Raw genomic sequence first — 19,003 nt, 5'->3', positions numbered from 1 at the left:
ATTGTTAAGGGAAATCGAAAAAGATATAATGAGATGGAAGAATATACCTTGTTCTTGGTTAGGAAGAATAAATATAATCAAGATGGCCATATTACCCAAAGCAATATACAAATTTAATTCAATTCCCATCAAAATTCCAATGACATTTTTTAAAGAAATGGAGCAAAAAATCTTCAGATTTATATGGAACTATAAAAAACCCCGAATAGCCAAACAATCCTAAAGAAAAAGAATGAAGTTGGGGGCATTACAATACCTGACTTCAAACTCTATTATAGGGCCACGACAATCAAAACAGCATGGTATTGGCAGAAAAATAGACATTCAGACCAATGGAACAGAATAGAAAACCCAGAAATAAAGCCACATATATATAGTCAAATAATTTTTGATAATGGGGCCAAAAACACACAATGAAGAAAAGAAAGCCTCTTCAATAAATGGTGCTGGGAAAACTGGAAAGCCACATGCAAAAGAATGAAACTGGACTACAGTCTATCCCCCTGTACTAAAATTAACTCAAAATGGATCAAAGATCTAAACATAAGACCTGAAACAATTAAGTACATAGAAGAAGACATAGGTACTAAACTCATAGACCTGGGTTTTAAAGAGCATTTTATGAATTTGACTCCAATGGCAAGAGAAGTGAAGACAAAAATTAATGAATGGGACTACATCAGACTAAGAAGTTTTTGCTCAGCAAGAGAAACTGATAACAAAATAAACAGAAAGCCAACTAAATGGGAAATGATATTTTCAAACAACAGCTCAGATAAGGGCCTAATATCCAAAATATACAAAGAACTGCTAAAACTCAACAACAAACAAACAAACAATCCAATAAAAAAATGGGAAGAGGTCATGAACAGACACTTCTCCCAGGAAGAAATACAAATGGCCAACAGATATATGAAAAGATGCTCATCTTCGTTAGTTATTAGAGAAATGCAAATCAAAACTGCAATGAGATACCACCTCACACCTGTTAGATTAGCTGTTATTAGTAAGTCAGGTAATAGCAAATGTTGGAGAGGCTGTGGAGAAAAAGTAACCCTCATACACTGTTGGTGGGAATGTAAAGTAGTACAACCATTATGGAAGAAAGTATGGTGGTTCCTCAAAAAACTGAAAATAGAATTACCTTATGACCCAGCAATCGCTCTACTGGGTATATACCCCAAAAACTCAGAAACATTGATATGTAAAGACACATGCAGCCCCATGTTCATTGCAGCATTGTTCACAGTTGCCAGGACATGGAAACAGCCAAAAATCCCTTCAATAGATGACTGGATAAAGAAGATGTGGCACATATACACTATGGAATACTACTCAGCCATAAGAAATGATGACATCGGATCATTTACAGCAAAATGGTGGGATCTTGATAACATTATGCGAAGTGAAATAAGTAAATCAGAAAAAAGCAGGAACTGCTTTATTCCATACGTAGGTGGGACATAATAGTGAGACTAAGAGACATTGATAAGAGTGTGGTGGTTACAGGGGGAGGGGGGAGAAGAAAAGGGAAAGGGGGAGGGGAGGGGCACAAAGAAAGCTAGATAGAAGGTGACAGAGGACAATCTGACTTTGGGTGATGGGTATGCAACATAAGTGAACGACAAGATAACCTGGACATGTTATCTTTGAATATATGTATCCTGATTTATTGATGTTGCCCATTAAAAATAAAATTATTAAAAATAAATAATAAATAAATTTAAAAAAAAAGAAAATAACTAAATCCTTAAAGACAAAATAAGTCAGCAATTGCCAAGAGTTGCAGAGAAGGCAATGGGCAGTGCCCCCTAATGGGTACCAGGTTTCTTTCTGGAGTGATGAAAATGTTCTGGAATAAGTATGAATCAATGTATAACTCTGGAAACATACTAAAAATCACTATACTCTATATGCTAAAAGTATGAACTTTGTATATTATGTCTCAATAAAGCTGTTATTTAAAAAATGGAAAAAAAAAAAGAAAAGAAGTGATGAGGAAAAAGGAAAAGAGCTCAGATACAGATGACAGTATGGTGATTACTGGAGGGAAAAGGGTGAACGGAAGATGAAGAGGGTAAAGGGGGATAGATGGTGATGGAAAGAGACTTGACTTGGGGTGGTGAGCACACAGTACAATGTATTATGGAATGTTATACCTGAAACCTATGTAACTGTACTACCCTATGTCACCTCAATAAATTGAATGTATTAAATAAATTCATGTTTTTTTAAAAAGCGAAAAGCAAATGATGAAGCCCTGTGGACCCACCACTTAGTTTCTGTGATTATCGACACATGGTCAGTTTTAGTTTCTAAAACAATACATTGTTCAAAAGAAACAGCTCTCATAGTATTATTTTGTGTGCATATATTTATGAGAGAGTATGTGTGTGTATGGCAGGAGGGGTGGTGCGGTGGCACTGAATTTTAAAATGCTACATCTTCCCAAAGGAATCCAGGAATCAGTGAGTCATGAGCATTTGTATATAGATAACAAGGCAGCAACCCCAAATTTCTACAACTGAAAGAACTTCCTATAGAATGCCCCATAAAATAGAGGGCACGGCCAATTTTCCTAAACATAAATTGAAACATGAGCAGATATTGGTAAATGTAACTGCTCAAATTCTCCCTTTTTGTATGGGAGTGTCTATCCTATGGCCATTCCTTTATTATTTTGTTGGAAGCAGAGAACTTGGCAGGTTTCATAGCATCACAGATGGAGAGGAATTTTTCCCAGAATGAATCTTACCCTGCGTCTCATCTATACCTGATTTAGATGAGACTTTGGACTTAGAATTGATGCTAGAATGGGTTAAAACTTTGAGGAATGTTGGGATGGAGTGATTGTCTTTTGCATGTGAGAAGGACATGAATTTTGGGTGGCCACGGGGCAAACTATTACAGGTTAAGTTGTGTCTCCTGCTGCCATTCATATGCTGACATCCTCCAGTACCTCCAAATGTGACATTATTTGGAAATTCATCACATTGCAATGTGATAAGTTAAAGTCAGGCCACACCAAGACCTCTGGTCATGGCACATACAGGAACAGATTTATGTTTCTGTCTGTCTGTCTCTCTCTATATAAAACCAATAAAAAAACAAACAAAAACAAAACCCTCTTTAAGGTGGACCTTTCATTTGACTAGAATCCTCATAAAAAACACCATGTAGAGAAACATACACATACACAGGGAGGATGCCATCTGAACTGGAAAACAAAATTAGGCTGATGTGTCTATAAGTCAAGAGACACTCAAGATGTCCAGAAACCCCCAGAAACTAGGAGAGAGACATGGAACATATTCTGCACAGGTCTTTGATGGAATCAACCCTGTGAGACTATATCTGGGATTCTAGCCTTCAAAACCCTGAGACAATATATTTCTATTGTCAAAACCACCCAGTTTGTGGTACTTTGTAACAGAAACCCTAGTAAACTATTGTAGGCACACACTGTTTTCCTCTTGTGAAGTTAGGAACCCATTATTGTGTTGGGGTTTCCCCCCACTGTCTACCAGAATAATATGAGGTATAATGCCCTTTAACAACTGGTTGGCTACCTGTGTCAACCAGGGAGGTCTCTGGACTGTTGCAAAGACTCCATTGAATTTTTTACCTATGAAGTCTTCTCTTAGATGGGACATGGAAGGGAGGGTGTGAAGGATCTGGTCAATATTTCCCATAATTCCAGGTAATTTGTGCACTTGAGACTGCTTGGTTTCTCTCTAAAAGTCCAGAGGCCAGTAACAACTTTAAAGCAGTGTAAATGATAAACTCTATAATCAACACTCTTACCTTTGGCCCTGTTGATGAGGATGAACTCGGTCAGTTGACTGAATTCAATCGAAGGCCAACCGAGTGAGGGCTTTATCAAAGGGGTCAGCTAGCATGCAGTACTCCATGTGTGCCAGAAGATGTCGCTCCATCACAGATGGCACCTGCAGAAGGATCTACCTTCTCCATACTGAATCCATTTCTTTAAATCTACAACTAAGTAATTAGATATTAAGCTGCGCCCAAGTGCATATTTTACCTTGTTATTTCCCAGAGGAGATTTACCAGATTTTTAGATTACTCTTAACTTTTTTCAGTATTTTTTAAATTAACTGCTTTTTTAGTCAGGTATTTTAAGATTCTCAGGAAATGATGTGTTATATGCCAGGAGCTTTCTCAAAAGTGGAGGCAGAGCAATATATGCTTTGCTTTCTTTCAGGATAACGCCATTATAGGAAATCTAGTCTCAATGAAAAATTCTGTCAAGATGCTAGGAGAGTACAGCCTACACTTGGCATTAAAGGGACTGTTTGGGGACTGGAGCCACATGGTGTGACCACCGTTGCCAGGTGGTCTGGCGTGGTGAAAGCAATAGTACAGAGAAGTGGGCAGGAAACAGGTTTTAAAGGCACATTGGTTACCATCTAGGTGCATCACACACTTTGCCTCAGATCATTATCTTTCCCTATGGTTAAAATACTCACAATGGCCTTCATAAATTATAGAGGTTATATATGCAGAAAAGAACATACACCTCTCAACCTTACACCTCTGTGCTCTGGACAGAGCGGAAGAATTATGTAATATTTCTTAAACTGCTCATCCTCTGCTTATTGAGACTAGAGTCCTAGGACTTGTTTTGGCACAAGTTAAAAACAAACTGACCATCAGTCCTTCTGTTTGGACTTTGTATAGATACAGACAGGGTGGACACCAGGATTACACTCTCTATTGTTGAAAGACACTATCAGGGGTCTGATTTTTTTTTAACAATATGAAAATACTATTAGTAGGTTCCTGGGCAAGGTCTGGGCATGGAGAAATGCACCTAGAGGAGCTGTTATAGGTGTTCTGCACAATGAAGCACTCGGTCCACTGAGGGAGGGGATCTTCTCATGAGGTTGCATGTAGAGAAATGGTTCTCATCCTTCATATGGGTTTAGATGCCAGTGTTTCTGATTGTTAGTCTGTATGGGAGTGGGGGAAGAAATCACTAGAAGCCTGCAGGAGGAATGAAGAGGCACATCCTCATTGCTCACCTGTAGAGAACTCAGGAGAACAGAAGACTTGGAAGGTCCAAGCCCACGTGGGGCCAACCTGATAGAGCTACCCCCCTCACTCTCAGTTAAGATTTGGAGAATTGTTCTATGGCAAATTATTACCTGCAGGATGGCTCTGGGGAAGAGATGCAGAATTGAACTTCAGCTCTGTGAAGGGGTTTTCCTGATGGACGGGGTATGATTTATACTGCAGGATACTGAAGAAACTCTACTTTTGAAGAAGTGAGTGGACACCAAGACAGGGAAATGCATGGTGTCCAGGGAAGCATTTAATTATATTTTTTAAATCTGCAATATGGAAACAGTTATAATTAGCATATGTTAAGTTTATTCCCTGAGTGGAATTTTTCTCTACACGTATGGCTCTTCAGTATAGTCAGTTATGGGAGCACAGTTTTGGGTTGGTGATAGTATGTTTGCTTCTACAATTTGGAACACCTGAGAAATAAAGCACTAGAAAAGAACAAGTGCAGATCATCTCTCAGCTCTATTACTAACAAGCTGACCTGGAGAATGGGCTTCCTTGAAGATTCCAGTCAAACCATAGTATTATGAGAAATAATGACTTGTAATATTAAGACACCAAGTGTGGGGTAGTTTGTTATGCAGCAAAAAGTAACTGAGCAATTTGAGGGGGTGTGGGGTGAGAAATGAGGAGTCAGCTCTTCAGGTACATGAGCTAGTTTTGAAGAAAAATGGGCTGGGCTAGACTTGCTCTAATTTTTTAAAACTATTCTTGTTAACAGGCAGGACAGTGTGAAGACTGGTATCACTTTGGCTTGAGTTGGTCCTGGGTGGAGTATGTGGTGAGGATTATGGGAATTTCCAACTTTCCTTGTCATCATTCCTGGCAAGACCAGTGACAAGTGACCCTTTTAGAAATGAATTCTCCTTGTCTTCTATGGCCATTCACCTTTAACTCTCCTCATTGTGTATGTTCACAAGTAAGTGCTGAAGCACAATCCAAAACTGCGGGTTCTAAGTCAAAATCTACTGCCTTCGACAGCCAGATGTCAAAAGCCAGCAATCTGATTCTCACTGGTTTCGTGTGTAGGTAGTGAGGACTGCTGTGTTTCTGTTGGTGTGAAATGAAAACTGATTTTAATAATTATCCTAGTATTTAAAAAATATACCAGGTACATCACTACAATCCACCAATAAGTAGCATCATTCCTAGTTCACAGAAGAGGACAGTAAATTTAAGTAAAGGGTCTCAGATTTTCCACAATTCTATACTATTTTTCATTCAGATGCTCATTTATAAGCTCTTTAACCCTTTGAATAATGAGTATTTTCATGCTCACTGACCCTCGGAAGTGAACTTTTTTTCAAAAAATAAAATTAGTAAAAAAAAAAAAATTAGTTCCAGTTCCAGGTTTTTTTTAAATTAATTTTAATGCAGTGACATTGATAAATCAAGGTACATATGTTCAGAGAAAACATCTTCAGATTATTTTGACATTTGATTATGTTGCATACACCTCACCCAAAGTCAAATTGTCTTCCTTCACATTCTATCTAGTTTTCTTTGTGCCCTTCCCCTCCTCCCACCCCCCCTCTCCTTCCTCGCCCCCTTCCCACCCCCCACCTCCACTCCCGTTACCATCACATTCTTGTCCATGTCTCTGAGTCTCATTTTTATGTCCCATCATATAGTTCTTAGTTTTTTCTGATTTACTTATTTCACTCCGTATAATGTTATCAAGGTCCATCCATGTTATTGTAAATGATCCAATGTCATCATTTCTTATGGCTGAGTGGTATTCCATAGTATATATGCTTTTTAATCCACTTGTCCACTGATGGACACTTGGGCTGTTTCCAGATCTTCACTATTGTGAACAATGCTGCCATAAACAAGGGGGTGCATTTCTCCTTTTGGAACAGTTCTGTAATGTTCTTAGGGTATATTCCTAAAAGTGGGATAGCTGGGTCAAAACGCAGTTCAATTTTTAATTTTTTGAGGAATCTCCATACTGTTTTCCACAGTGGCTGCACCAGTCTGCATTCCCACCAGCAGTGCAGGAGGGTTCCTTTTCTCCACATCCTCCCCAGCACTTATTCTGTGTTGTTTTGTTGATAAGCGCCATTCTGACTGGTGTGAGGTGATATCTCATTGTGGTTTTAATTTGCATTTCTCTAATGATTAGTGATGTTGAGCATTTTTTCATATGCCTATTGGCCATCTGTATGTCCTCTTTGGAGAAGTGTCTATTCATTTCTTTTTCCCAATTTTTGATTGGATTGTTGTCTTCCTGGTGTTGAGATTTACAATTTCTTTATAAATTTTGGTTATTAACTCCTTATATCAGATATATTGTCAAATATGTTCTCCAATTGTGTAGTTTGTCTTTTTATTCTGTTCTTATTGTCTTTAGCTGTGCAAAAGCTTTTTAGTTTGATAAAATCCCATTTGTTTATTCTGTCTTTTTTTTTTAATAATTTTATTTTTTTAATGGGGTGACATCAATAAATCAGGATACATATATTCAAAGATAACAAGTCCAGGTTATCTTGTCGTTCAATTATGTTGCATACCCACCGCCCAAAGTCAGATTGTCCTCTGTCACCTTCTATCTAGTTTTCTTTGTACCCCTCCCCCTCCCCATTTCCCTCTTACATTCCCCCCTCCCCCCTCCATAACCACCACACTCTTATCAATGTCTCTTAGTTTCACTTTTATGTCCCACCTACGTATGGAATAATGCAGTTCCTGTTTTTTTCTGATTTACATATTTCGCTTCGTATCATGTTATCAAGATCCCACCATTTTGCTGTAAATGTTCCGATGTCATCATTTCTTATGGCTGAGTAGTATTCCATAGTGTATATGTGCCACATCTTCTTTATCCAGTCATCTATCGACGGGATTTTTGGTTGTTTCCATGTCCTGGCCACTGTGAACAATGCTGCAATAAACATGGGGCTGCATGTGTCTTTACGAATCAATGTTTCTGAGTTTTTGGGGCATATACCCAGTAGAGGGATTGCTGGGTCACAAGGTAGTTCTATTTTCAGTTTTTTGAGGAACCACCACACTTTCTTCCATAATGGTTGCACTACTTTACCTTCCCACCAACAGTGTATGAGGGTTCCTTTTTCTCCACAGCCTCTCCAACATTTGCTATTACCTGTCTTGTTAATAATAGCTAATCGAACAGGTGTGAGGTGATATCTCATTGCCGTTTTGATTTGCATTTCTCTAATAGCTAAAGAAGATGAGCATCTTTTCATATATCTGTTGGCCATTTGTATTTCTTCCTGGGAGAAGTGTCTGTTCATATCCTCTTCCCATTCTTTTATTGGATTGTTTGTTTGTTTGTTGTTGAGTTTTATGAGTTCTTTGTATATTTTGGATATTAGGCCCTTATCTGAGCTGTTGTTTGAAAATATCATTTCCCATTTAGTTGGCTTTCTGTTTATTTTGTTATCAGTTTCTCTTGCTGAGCAAAAACTTCTTAGTCTGATGTAGTCCCATTCATTAATTTTTGCCTTCACTTCTCTTGCCTGTGGAGTCAAATTCATAAAATGTTCTTTAAAACCCAAGTCTATGAGTTGAGTACCTATCTCTTCTTCTATGTACTTAATTGTTTCAGGTCTTATGTTTAAATCTTTGATCCATTTTGAGTTAATTTTTGTACAGGGGGAGAGACTGTAGTCCAGTTTCATTCTTTTGCATGTGGCTTTCCAGTTTTCCCAGCACCATTTATTGAAGAGGCTTTCTTTTCTCCATTGTGTGTTGTTGGCCCCTTTATCAAAAATTATTTGACTATATATATGTGGCTTTATTTCTGGACTTTCTATTCTGTTCCATTGGTCTGAGTGTCTATTTTTCTGCCAATACCATGCTGTTTTGATTGTCGTGGCCCTATAATATAATTTGAAGTCAGGTATTGTAATGCCCCCAGCTTCATTCTTTTTCTTTAGGATTGCTTTGGCTATTCGGGGTTTTTTATAGTTCCATATAAATCTGATGATTTTTTGCTCTATTTCTTTAAAAAACGTCATTGGAAGTTTGATGGGAATTGCATTAAATTTGTATATTGCTTTGGGTAATATAGCCATCTTGATTATATTTATTCTTCCTAGCCAAAAACAAGGTATATTCTTCCATCTCATTATATCTTTTTCGATTTCCCTTAACAATGGTTTATAGTTTTCATTATATAAGTCCTTTACATTCTTTGTTATGTTTATTCCTAAGTATTTTATTTTTTTTGTTGCAATTGTGAAGGGAATTATTCTTTTGAGTTCGTTCTCAATTGTTTCATTGTTGGCATATAGAAAGGCTATTGACTTCTGTATGTTAATTTTGTATCCTGCGACCTTACTGTATTGGCTTATTGTTTCTAGTAGTCTTTTTGTGGATTCTTTGGGGTTTTCGATGTATAGGATCATATCATCTGCAAAAAGTGACACCTTTACTTCTTCTCTTCTGATATGGATGCCTTTTATTTCTTTGTCTTGTCTGATTGCTGTGGAAGAACCTCTAGTACCACATTAAATAAGAGTGGAGAGAGTGGACAACCCTGTCTTGTTCCTGATTTAAGGGGGAAAGCCTTCAGTTTAGTGCCATTTAATATGAAGTTAGCTGATGGTTTATCATATATGGCCTTTATCATGTTGAGATATTTTCCTTCTATACCCATTTTGTTGAGAGTCTTAAACATAAAATTGTGTTGTATTTTATCGAAAGCCTTTTCTGCGTCTATTGATAAGATCATGTGGTTTTTGTTCTTTGTTTTGTTGATATGGTGTATTACGTGAACCGTTTTACGTATGTTGAACCATCCTTGAGATTCTGGGATGAATCCCACTTGATCATGATGTATTATGTTTTTAATATGTGGTTGTATTCAATTTGCTAGTATTTTGTTTAGTATTTTAGCATCTGTATTCATTAGAGATATTGGTCTGTAGTTTTCTGTTTTTGTGCCATCCTTGCCTGGTTTTGGTATGAGAGTTATGTTGGCCTCATAAAATGTGTTTGGAAGTATTGCTTCTTCTTCAATTTTTTGGAAGACTTTGAGTAGAATAGGAACCAAGTCTTCTTTGAATGTTTGATAAAATTCGCTGGTATAGCCGTCAGGGCCTGGACTTTTATTTTTGGGGAGTTTTTAATGGTTTTTTTCTATTTCTTCTCTACTGATAGGTCTGTTTAGGCTTTCTGCTTCTTCTTGACTCAGTCTAGGAAAGTTGTATTGTTCTAGGAATTTATCTATTTCTTCTAGGATGTTGAATTTAGTGGCATAAAGTTTTTTATAGTATTCTACAATAATTCTTTGTATATCTACAGTGTCCGTGGTGATTTCTCCTCTTTCATTTTGGATTTTGTTTATATGAGTTCTTTCTCTTTTTTCCTTGGTAAGTCTTGCCAAGGGTTTGTCAATTTTGTTGATCTTTTCAAAGAACCAGCTCCTTGTTTTATTAATTTTTTCTATAGTTTTTCTGTTCTCTACTTCATTTATTTCTGCTCTGGTTTTTATTATCTCCTTTCTTCAGCTGGTTTTGGGTTGTCTTTGTTCTTCTTTTTCTAGTTCCTTAAGGTGTGAAGTTAAGTGGTTCATTGGGCTCTCTCTTGTTTGTTCATATATGCCTGAATTGATATGAACTTCCCTCTTATAACTGCTTTTGCTGCATCCCATAGATTCTGATATGTCGTATTGTCATTTTCATTTGTCTGTATATATCTTTTGATCTCTGCGTTTATTTCTTCTTTGACCCATTCATTTTTTAAAAGTATGTTGTTTAGTTTCCACATTTTTGTGGGATTTTTTCCTCTTTTTTGCAGTTGAATTCTAGTTTCAAGGCTTTATGATCAGAAAATATGCTTGGTACAACTTCAATTTTTCTGAATTTGCTGATGTTGTTTTTGTGGCCCAACATATGGTCAATTCTTGAGAATGGTCCATGTACACTGGAGAAAAATGTATACTCAGTCACTTTGGGATGAAATGTCCTGTAGATGTCTATCATATCCAGGTGCTCTAGTGTTTTGTTTAAGGCCACTATGTCTTTGTTGATTCTCTGTTTGAATGACCGATCTAGAGTCGTCAGCGGTGTATTGAGGTCTCCAAGTATGATTGTATTTTTGTCAGTTTTTGTTTTAAGATCAATAAGTAGTTGTCTTATATATTTTGGTGCTCCTTGGTTTGGTGCATATATATTAAGAATTGTTATGTCTTCTTGATTCAGTGTCCCCTTAGCCATTATGAAATGGCCATTTTTGTCTCTGAGTACTTTTCCTGTCTTGTAGACAGCATTATCCGATATGAGTATTGCTACACCTGCTTTTTTTGGATGTTATTTGCTTGGAGTATTGTTTTCCAGCCTTTCACTTTGAATTTGTTTTTATCCTTGTTACTTAGATGAGTTTCCTGTAGGCAGCATACAGTTGGATTTTCTGTTTTAATCTATTCTGCTACTCTATGCCTTTTTATTGGTGAGTTTAATCCATTTATATTTAGTGTAATTATTGATACTTATGAGTTCCCTATTGCCATTTTATATCTTGCTTTCTTTTAGTTTTATGTCTTGTTTGATCCTTCTCTTTCGTTTTTCTATCTTTTGTTTTTATTTGGTTGTATTCCATACATCTTTCCTCTGTTGCTATCTTTTTTATCTCATGTGCTTCTGTGGTGGTTTTTTCAATGGTGGTTACCTTTGAGTAATGAAAAGAGTCCCTACCCTGTTCATTGTAGCGAACTATTTTGTGAGTACTTTTGCACTCCATCGTCCTTTGCTACTGTTAGTCTCCATCTTCTCCCCCTCTTTGTTTTTGTTGTTGTCACAGTTTAAATTTGGTTTTATTGTGTTCTTCTTGAAGCTTTTACTTGTGGCTCTATTTTTTTTTGTTCTTTGTATCTGATTGGAGAACCCCCTTTAGTAATTCCTGGAGTGGGGGTTTTCTGATGATAAATTCTCTCATCTTTTCTGTATCTGTGAATGTTTTTATTTCTCCTTCATATTTGAAGGATAGCTTTGATGGGTATAGTATTCGTGGCTGTACGTTCCTCTCTTTCAGGACTTTAAATATTGGGGTCCACTCTCTTCTAGCTTGTAGAGTTTCTGCTGAGAAATCTGATGATAATGTAATGAGCCTTCCTTTATATGTTGTATTCTTCTTTTCCCTGGCTGCCTTGAGCATTTTTTTTTTGCTGTTGGTTTGTGTCAATTTCATTATGATATGCCTTGGAGTAGGTTTGTTGGGGTTAAGAAAACTCAGGGTTCTGTTTGCTTCTTGAACTTGAGGCTTTAGTTCTTTCCACAGGCTTGGGAAGTTCTCATGTAGTATTTGTTTGAGTATGTTCTCCATTCCATTTTCTCTCTCTTCTGCCTCTGATATACCTATTATTCTTATGTTATTCTTTTTGATGGAGTCAAAAAATTCTTGTAGGGCTATCTCATTTTTTTTAATTTTTGAGTCTCTTTCTTCTTCTCTCTGTTGTGCCTCAAGTTGCTTGTCTTCTATTTCACTAATCCTCTCTTCTATCTGACCTGTTCTATTAGCTAAGCTTGTTACTTCGTTTTTCAGCTCGTGAATTGAGTTTTTCATCTCTGTTTGATTTGTTTTTATAGTTTCAATTTCCTTGGACATATATTCTTTGTGTTCATTGAGTTGTTTTCTGAGCTCCCTAAATAGTCTTTCTGTGTTTTCTTGTATATCTCGTAGGATTTTTAGGATTTCTATCTTGAATTCTCTGTCACTTAGCTCCAAGGTTTCCAATATATTAAATTTTTTTCTCCATAGATTTTTCCTCATCTATGTGTGTTACCTCTCTTTCTTTTGTATCCATGATATTTGATTTTCTCTTCCTTAATGGCATTTGAGGGTGGTTTTGTTGATAGTATTAATGAGATTTAATAAAGAATAAAAAGTTAAAAAATAAACAAAAAATCGAAAAGAGTTGTTTTATTTAAAAAAATTAATAATGAAATAAAGAAAAATAAAATAAAATAAAAATTTTAAAAAAAGGAAATTATTCCCCCCTTCCTTTTTTCCTCTCCTCTCCTCTCCTCTCTTTCTTGAGAAAATCTTGTGGCGAACTGTGAATTATAACAAACAATGCCTGTGATGGCGGGCCTGAATTGAGGAAAAGTAATAAAGGGGCAAAAAAAAAAAAAAAAAAAAGGGGGGGTATGGATCCACAAAAAGCAAATAAGGAAAAAATTTGGGTCAAGAATAAAATAATTTGCTTTTAGGTGTTGGTTGTCTAAGAGTTATGATGAGAGGAATAAGAGGAAAACAGAAAAATGGGGGGACAAATTAAAAAATTACTATTGTATTTAGTGGAACAAGAATTAGATAAAATGGAGAGCCAGGGATAGGAGCACTGCTAGTGAGTTGAGAAGGTGAAGTAAAAAAAACCCCAAAATGCCACAAACATAAGTTTGAGTCCCAGATAAGATAATTTGTTTGTTATTGAGGTTTGAATGAGTGGAGATGTAAAGGAGAAAGGAAGAAACTAATATAGAGAAAGAAAAGAGAGAGAGAGAGAAAAAAAGAGGGAACCACAAAAAGAAGAAAAAAAAGGAAAGAGAGAGAGAGAGAGTTAAGGATTTTGGAGTGCAACCCTCATAGAGAGAAAAGAAGAGGAAAGAAAAGATAATGGGAGATGTAACACTTATGGGTAGTGTAGTTCAAGGAGAGGAGAGAGTAAGACTGGCCGAGAGTTAATCGGCCAAATTGGAGGAGGAAAAAAAGTATCAAGAATGAAGATAAGAGAAATAAATGAACAAATATAATAAAATGGGATAGGATATAAAGTCTGCAGATTATTCTTGATTTTGAGAGGTTATCTTCTTGCTTTTTCTTTTTTTTTTTTTTTTTTCATTTTTCTGAAGCTGGAAACAGGGAGAGACAGTCAGACAGACTCCCGCATGCGCCCGACCGGGATCCACCTGGCACGCCCACCAGGGGCGGTGCTCTGCCCCCCAGGGGGCGATGCTCTGCCCATCCTGGGTGTCGCCATATTGCGACCAGAGCCACTCTAGCGCCTGAGGCAGAGGCCACAGAGCCATGCCCAGCGCCCGGGCCATCTTTGCTCCAATGGAGCCTTGGCTGCGGGAGGGGAAGAGAGAGACAGAGAGGAAGGCACGGTGGAGGGGTGGAGAAGCAAATGGGCGCTTCTCCTATGTGCCCTGGCCGGGAATCGAACCCGGGTCCTCCGCACGCTAGGCCGATGCTCTACTGCTGAGCCAACCGGCCAGGGCATTCTTGCTTTTTCTTTTCTCTCCCTCTTCCTGGTCGGTGACTCTGTACTCCGGGTTCTCCCCCTATGGCATGCTCAGGTAGAGGTTTGCAGTTGATAAGTCTCTATGACAATGTCATGTATTGTGCTTTCATCTCGTTGGCAGTCGAGGCTCATTAGCATTTATAGGCTCTGACAGTGAGAGAGTCCGTGTTCCTGGTGCCTTTCTCCTAGTCTTTCCTTCCTCAATTAGTAGTCTGATAATCCAGCTATGGGGTTGCTGTTGCCTCTGCCTGGATAGTAAGAGGCTCAAAGACCTGGCAACTCCCCACTCTATTTCCACTCAGCACAGGGCTCTGGGTAAGGCTCAGTCAGTCAGAGCTGCTAGCATAATCAGGCGGGCTTTCCGCCCACTCAAAGACCTCTGGCTCTGCCACTCTGTCTGGTAACACAGGTGGGCGCCCACTTCCGGGGCGCTTGGAGGAAACTCTCGTTCACTATCTGCGTGCACAGACCAGGATATCCGGCCAGCAGTCTCACGCTCTGAGTGAAACCCCCAACCGCCTGGAAAATTTGCAGTGTTGGAATTGGCTCTCGCTCCGTCCCCGTGCGTGGCTTTTGCAAGGCGCTGGGGCGGCCCGAAATTCCGCTTTGGCCCACACAAAGGCCCCTGACTCTGCCCCTCTGTGCGATAACACGGGCGCGCACTGCCGAGGCACTCGGAGGAATCTCTCACTCACTATCTGCACGCACAGACCAGGATATGAGGCCGGCTGCGTTTCCCTCTGAGTGAAACCCCCATCAGCATGGAAAATTTCCACCATTGGAATTAGTTCTCACTCCCTCCTGTGCGCGGCTTTCCCAGGGCGCTGGGGCTGCCCAGAGATTCTGTTTTCGCCCCACAGAAAGGCCTCTGACTCTGCCTCTCTGTGGGGTAACTTGGGCACCCACTCCCGGGGCTTAGGAAGAAATCTCTCGCCCACTAACTGCGCACCGACCAGGTGATCGGGGTAAATGGCTGCCCCGCTTGTCTTTCTTTGTCTGGGTTTGGCGCGAGTGTTAGCTTGTATTGCCCGGGTTGCCACAGGAACAGTTTTTCCTAGGCTTGGATCTCCGTGCCACAGCCTGGTTCGGCCGTTTGTGCCACAGCCTGGATCTATTCACCCCTTTGCCCGCCTCAGTTTCTATATTCACAGTTACCAGAGAAAGCCGCCCTGTTTAGGTTAGTGAGGAAGGCAGAGCATTTCTTACTCCCTAATTCCTTCGGGGTTTGGTTATATATTTAGCCAATTTTTCACTCGACCATACCTTTGGGTGTATTGTGAAGCATCTGGAGGCTCCAAGTATAGGTTTTTCTGTTTCTGGTTGAAGATCTTGTTGAGTTTTGGGGGAGATTTATCGTTATTGCTTCGTATCCCGCCATTACTCTGACGTCATCCTATTCTGTCTTTTATTTCACTTGCCAATGGAGATAAATCAACAAATATATTGCTGCAAGAAATGTCAGAGAGCTTACTGCCTATGTTTTCTTCTAAGATGCTTATGGTTTCACGCCTTACATTTAAGTCTTTTATCCATTTTTGAGTTTATTTTTGTGAATAGTGTAAGTTGGTGATCTAGTTTCATTTTTCTGCAGGTAGCTGTCTAATTTTCCCAACACTATTTATTAAAGAGGCTGTCTTTACTCCATTATATGCTCTTACCTCCTTTGTCAAATATCAGTTGTCCATAGAGCTGTGGGTTTATTTCTGGGTTCTCTGTTCTATTCCATTGATCTATATGCCTGTTATTATGCCAGCACCATGCTATTTTGAGTACAATGGCCTTGTAGTATAACTTGATGTCAGGAAGTGTGATACCTCTCACTTTATTCTTCTTTTTCAAGATTGCTGAGGCTATTCATGTTCTTTTTTAGTTCCATATAAATTTTTGGAATATAATATGTGATCTATATCTTTAAAGTATGTTATTGGTATTTTAATTGGTATTGCATTGAATTTATAAATTGCTTTGGGTAATATAGACATTTTAATGATGTTTATTCTTTCTAACCATGAGCACGGTATATGCTTCCACTTGTTTGTATCTTCCTTGATTTCTTCTATCAATGTTTTATAACTTTCTGAGTACATGTCTTTAGTCTCCTTGGTTAAATTTACTTCTAGGTACTTAATTTTTTTGGTTGTAATAGTGAAGGGGATTGTTTCCTTAATTTCTCTTTCTGACTGTTCATTGTTGGCATATAAAAATGCCTCTGATTTCTGAGTATTAATTTTATATCCTGCCACTTTGCTGAATTCATTTATCAGGTCCAGTAGTTTTTTGACTGCGACTTCAGGGTTTTCTACATACAATATCATGTCATCTTCAAATAATGATAGTTTTACTTCTTTTTTTCCAACTTGAATGCCTTTTATTTCTTCTTCTTGTCTGATTGCTGTGGCTAGGACTTCCAGGACTATGTTGAATAAGGGTGGTGAAAGGGGGCACCCCTGCCTTGTTCCTGATCTTAAGTGGATTGCTTTTCATTTTTGCCCATTGAGTATGATGTTGGCTATGGGTTTGTCATAGATGGCCTTTATCATGTTGAGGTATGTTCCTTGTATTCCCACTTTGTTGAGAGTTTTGATCATGAATGGGTGCTGGATTTTATCAAATGCTTTATCTGCATCTATTGAAATTATCATGTGGTTTTTCTTCTTCCTTTTGTTTATGTGATGAATCACATTGTTTGACTTGCGAATATTGTACCAGCCTTGCCTCTCCAGAATAAACCCACTTTATCACGGTGTAAGATTTTTTCCATATATTGTTGGATCCGGTTTGCTAATATTTTGCTGAGGATTTTAGCATCTATATTGATCAGGGATATTGGCCTATAATTTTCTTTTTTTGTGTTGTCTTTGCCTGGTTTTGGAATGAGGATTATGCTTGTCTCATAAAAGAAGCTTGGAAGTTTTCCTTCCTTTTGAATTTTTTGAAATAGCTTGAGAAGGATAGGAGATAGTTCTTCTTTGAATATTTGGTAGAATTCATTTGTGAAGCCATCAGGCCCAGGACTTTTCTTTGTTGAGAATTTTTTTATAACTGTTTTGATCTCATTTGGTGTAATTGGTCTGTTTAGGTTTTCTGATTCTTCCAGATTGATTTTTGAAAGATTATATGTTTCAAGGAATTTGTCCATTTCCTCTAGGTTGTCTAGTTTTTTGGCATACAGTTCTTCATAGTATTTTCTTACAATATTTTGTATTTCTGTTGTGTCAGTTGTTATTTCTCCACTGTCATTTCTAATTTTATTTATTTGAGTCCAGCTCCTTGTTCTATTAATTTTTTCTATAGATTTTCTGTTCTCTATTTCATTTACTTCTGCTCTGATTTTTATTATCTCCTTTCTTCAGCTGGTTTTAGATTCTTTGTTCTTCTTTTTCTAGTTCCTTAAGGTATGAAGTTAAGTGGTTCACGCGGGCTCTTTCTTGTTTGTTCATATAGGCCTGAAGTGATATGAACTTCCTTTTTATCACTGCTTTCACTGCATCCCATAGATTTTGATATGTCGTATTGTCATTTTCATTTGTCTGTATATATCTTTTGATCTGTGCACTTATTTCTTCTTTGACTCATTCATTTTTTAAAAGTATGTTGTTTAGTTTCTACATTTTTGTGGATTTTTTTCTCTTTTTTTGCAGTTGAATTCTAGTTTCAAGGCTTTATGATCAGAAAATATGCTTGGTACAACTTCGATTTTTCTGAATTTGCTGATGTTGTTTTTGTGGCTCAACATATGGTCAATTCTTGAGAATGATCCATGTACACTGGAGAAAAATGTATACTCAGTCTCTTTGGGATGAAATGTCCTGTAGATATCTATCATATCCAGGTGCTATAGTGTTTTGTTTAAGGCCAATATATATTTATTGATTCTCTGGTTGGATGACCGATCTAGAGCCATCAGCAGTGTATTGTGGTCTCCAAGTATGATTGTATTTTTGTCAGGTTTTTTTTTTAGGTCAATAAGTAGCTGTCTTATATATTTTGGTGATCCTTAGTTTGGTGCATATATATTAAGAATTGTTATGTCTTCTAGATTCAGCGTCCCCTTAATCATTATGAAATGACCATTTTTGTATTTGAGTACTTTTGCTGTCTTATAATCAGCATTATTAGATATGAGTATTGCTACGCCTGCTTTTTAATGGATGTTATTTGCTTGGAGTATTGTTTTCCAGCCTTTCACTTTGAATTTGTTTTTATCCTTGTTGCTTTGATGAGTTTCTTGTAGGCAGCATACAGTTGGATTTTCTGATTCAATCCATTCTGCTACTCTGTGCCTTTTTATTGGTTAGTTTAATCCATTTACATTTAGTGTAATTATTGACACTTGTGAGTTTCCTATTGCCATTTTATACATTGCTTTCTGTTAGTCTTGTGTCTTTTTTGATTCTTCTCTTTCGTTTTTCTATCTTTTGTGTTTGTTTGGTTGTATTTCATGCATCTTTCCTCTGTTGCTATCTTTTTTAAATCATGTGCTTATGTGGTGGTTTTTTCAATGGTGGTTACCATTAAGTAATGAAAAGGGTACCTACCCTGTTCATTGTTGTGCACTACCTTGTGAGTACTTTTGTACTCCATCGTCCTTTGCTACTGTTAATCTCCATCTTCTTTCCTCTTTTTTGTTGTTGTTGTCACAGTTTAAATTTGTTTTTATTGTGTTCTTGGTGGAGCTTTTACTTGTGGTTTTGTTATTTTTTT

Source organism: Saccopteryx bilineata, chromosome 7, assembly GCF_036850765.1.
Source record: "Saccopteryx bilineata isolate mSacBil1 chromosome 7, mSacBil1_pri_phased_curated, whole genome shotgun sequence".
Lineage (NCBI taxonomy): Eukaryota > Metazoa > Chordata > Mammalia > Chiroptera > Emballonuridae > Saccopteryx > Saccopteryx bilineata.
Note: the sequence above shows the minus strand (reverse complement) of the source record.